The sequence below is a fragment of the Centroberyx gerrardi genome, chromosome 16 (assembly GCF_048128805.1).
Source record: "Centroberyx gerrardi isolate f3 chromosome 16, fCenGer3.hap1.cur.20231027, whole genome shotgun sequence".
Lineage (NCBI taxonomy): Eukaryota > Metazoa > Chordata > Actinopteri > Beryciformes > Berycidae > Centroberyx > Centroberyx gerrardi.
Genome location: NC_136012.1, coordinates 4,848,513 through 4,852,164, shown reverse-complemented (window position 1 = coordinate 4,852,164; position 3,652 = coordinate 4,848,513). Strand labels below are relative to the sequence as shown.

The 3,652-nt window shown below is 39.6% G+C and overlaps 2 non-coding genes across 2 annotated transcripts; both read right to left on the bottom strand.

The window, feature by feature from the left end:
- Positions 1-436: 436 nt before the first annotated feature.
- trnar-ccu (transfer RNA arginine (anticodon CCU)) lies at positions 437-510 on the bottom strand. The gene has a single exon. It is a non-coding gene; the product is annotated as a tRNA-Arg (tRNA).
- Positions 511-3,076: 2,566 nt separating this feature from the next.
- On the bottom strand, positions 3,077-3,149 carry trnar-ccu (transfer RNA arginine (anticodon CCU)). The gene has a single exon. It is a non-coding gene; the product is annotated as a tRNA-Arg (tRNA).
- Positions 3,150-3,652: the final 503 nt, after the last annotated feature.

Sequence of the window (3,652 nt, the reverse complement as noted above, 5' to 3'; positions counted from 1 at the left end):
TTTTTTCCATACTGTACGGCAATGTCACATCCATATTCTGTATCTGCTCGTTCCAACGCTTCATTGAAGCTAGAGCTGCTTACATTGAGTAAAATATTTAAACCCAAGGTGCCATTTTTAAGGCTGAACCATTACATAAAATGGAAAGAATCTAGATGTTTGTGCACCATTTTATACACATTTCTCTGTAGTTCAGCCTGACATTTGGTATCTTTGGAAACCTTGGGATCTTGACTAGAATTTAAAATAAAGTTCTGTGGGTTTGGACAAAGCTAGAAGTGGTCTGCACCAAATGTGTGGCTTGAACCCACATCTCACAAGTTTAGTATCTTGTGCTCTGTTGGGAAAAATCTTGGTCTTAGCAGAGGATGGTTTCGATCCATCGACCTCTGGGTTATGGGCCCAGCACGCTTCCGCTGCGCCACTCTGCTTTCCATCCCCCAAGATGGGACTTGAACCCACAATCCCTGGCTTAGGAGGCCAGTGCCTTATCCATTAGGCCACTGGGGCTACACCCATGGCTGCTTGCGGTGTCACAATTTAGACCCAGCACGGTAACCGTTCTCAGCTAAAACTGTTGCTAATACATGCTGCTGTGGTGTCCAACCACCAAGCAGCATGTATTATGTATGCAGGCTGATTCCAATGGAGATCCTAATGGAAAATGGTGAATCTTCATTTGAGACTGGACAGATATTAAAGAAGTGGGAAACAGATTATAGTATACAATCTGTTTCTGTAATCTATATATTTAATGGTCAATTCTTAAATGAAATCTGTAAATTAAAATGCAAGCTTGAAAATGGGATGAGTAATACAGCATATCACCTAAACCATATGCTGAATAGTGAGATCACACTAGAGGAGGTACAGAGGGTAGTAGATAGAGCTAAACTAAATAAAGCTGTGGGTGTTGAGGACCTCCCTAATGAGGTCCTTAAAACTCCTAATATGTTGAATATTTTACATTGTTTATGTCAAACATGCTTTCACAATAGTATTATTCCGTCTGTGTGGAACAAATCCATAATCAAACCCATCCCTAAATCTGCAAAAGCCGACCCTAGAGTTCCATTAAATTACAGAAGTATCAGCTTGATCAGTACAGTTTATAAATTGTATTCAGGTGTCCTTAATAATAGACTTAATAATTACTTAGAGTTTCATGGAGTGTTGGTGGATGAGCAGAATGGTTTAAGGAAAAACAGGGCATGTATTGATCATATTTATGCCATATCCTCTGTGGTGAGAGCTAGACTACAAGAGGGTAAAAACACGTTAGCTTGTTTTGTTGATTTCAAGAAAGCCTTTAATTGGATCAACAGAGATCTTTTGGAGTATAAGTTAATTTGCTCTGGTATTGATGGTAAATTTTATCATGCCATCAAAGCCTTGTACAAAGCCCCAGTTGCATGTTTGCAGTTAAATAATTTCAGGACTGGCTGGTTTCCTACTCCATTTGGGGTGAAGCAGGGAGATGTGCTCTCCCCCACTTTATTTGCCCTTTATATGAATGACTTAGCTCAAGAAATCAAGCATGCCAATCTAGGTATATCGATTGACAATATGAACTTAAGTATTCTGTTGTATGCTGATGACATTGTGTTGGTTGCCGAGAAAGAGTTTAGTTTACAAAAAATGCTGAATATTATGAGTTTATGGTGCAGTAAATGGAGACTTGCTATTAACAGTGAAAAAACACAGATTATACATTTTAGAAAGCAATGTGAACAGTAGAGCAACCATATATTTCAGTTTGGATCAATGCCCTTAAAGTACACTACATAAATATCTTGGTTTTGTCTTTAATGAAAACATGAGCTTTTCAGAAGGAAGAAAAGCACTGGCAGAGTCAGCAGGAAGAGCGTTAGGGTCTGTGATGAATAAAATTAAACTGTGTTCTGACCTTGGTTTTTCAACATTTTCAAAACTTTATGATTCAATGGTTGGCTCAATTTTATTTTATGCTGCAGGAGTGTGGGGTTTTGAGGATGCCCCTGACTGTAATGCTATCCAGAGTCGAGCCATGAGGTGCTTTCTTGGGGTGCATAAATATACTGCAAAGGGGACATGGGATGGGAGTCATGTCTTGTAAAGCACAGATAGTTCGGCTGTTGTCTTGCCTTGTCCAGTTGCCAGAGGAAAGGCTGACCAAAAAGATCTTTAATTGGGACAGAGCACACAGTTATCCTTGGTCAAGAGAGGTTTCTGCAATATTTTCTCTTTCTGATTTACATATAATCTTCAGGAACAATTTGCAGTGTAATATAAATATAGTCAAACAAAAACTGCTGAAGATCCATAAGGAACAATGGAAGGAGGAGATTTGGAAGAAGCTACGTTCAAATCAAAGATTACTTCACAATTTAAAGAGAGGGCAGAGGTCCTTATGTGCTCAGTTAAGAACTGGTACCTTACCACTGGCAATTGAGGTAGGCAGATATAAAGGTATTTCTGAAGAGCTGCGTTTATGTGTTTTTTGTGATCTTGGTGTTGTTGAGGATGAATTTCATTTTTGTGTTTCACTGCCCCATGTACAGTGATTTGAGGAATCATCTATTTGAAAAAATTCAGCTGAAGAACCCTGATTTGTTTTGGTTGTCTGAAGGTGATATGTTGAGTTGGCTGTTTAATGAGGAGATTTTTGTCTTAGCAAGATTTATAGAAAATGCATGGCAACTAAGACAGAGAACACTGTATCCAACATAATAGGACATTTCTGTCATGGAAATTGAATGTTTTTGAAATGTTCTCCTTTTGAATTTGTGGAACTGTATATTACGATTTGTCATGTGGCCATCCTGGCTGTTGTTGCTGTCTAGTGTCTTGTAAACCCATATGGGCTGGGCACCATAAATGGTGCAGGACACTCAAACACATCAATCAAAGACCAACCCATGTCAACGTCAACATGGGTTGATTACTCATGTGATGACAGTAGAACGAAGGCATGGACGTAGGAGTCGTGGACATGATGGAGGCTGGAAAAGCTAAGATTTAGCAGAGGATGGTTTCGATCCATCGACCTCTGGGTTATGGGCCCAGCACGCTTCCGCTGCGCCACTCTGCTTTCAATCACCCCAGATGGGACTTGAACCCACAATCCCTGGCTTAGGAGGCCAGGGCCTTATCCATTAGGCCACTGGGGCTACAGTGTCTTTCTGATGTCTCTGTACATGCAGGAGTACAGATAAATAAATCCTTGATGTATGTTGACTCATTGCTTATGCTAAGAAGTTGTGTGTGTCTGTGCCATATGCTTTCATGTGAGCAAGTTTTTATCCATGCAGCTGCAGATTGCGTTTCCTGCCAAAGCAGATAAGACCCAGTCTGATTAAACCTATTTGTTCGCTGGATGCTCTCCCAGCATGCTTTCATGTCAGTCACTTATCTGTGCATGCATGCAATTCTCCTGCCTATATGAAAAAAAAAAAAAAAGATCTAACTCAAATGAACAGTCACTGTTTTCATAGAAGTGCAAGCAGTTCCTAGAATTCAACTAGCAGTAAGAAATATCTGTGAGGATTCCACAGCTATTCATTCTTCCATTCCATTTTAGTCTTCTAACAGTGGAAACAGACACATATATTAAATTCCACATGGCTACAATCATGATACACTAAAGAATACAAAAGAGATGTTAAGATTCTGT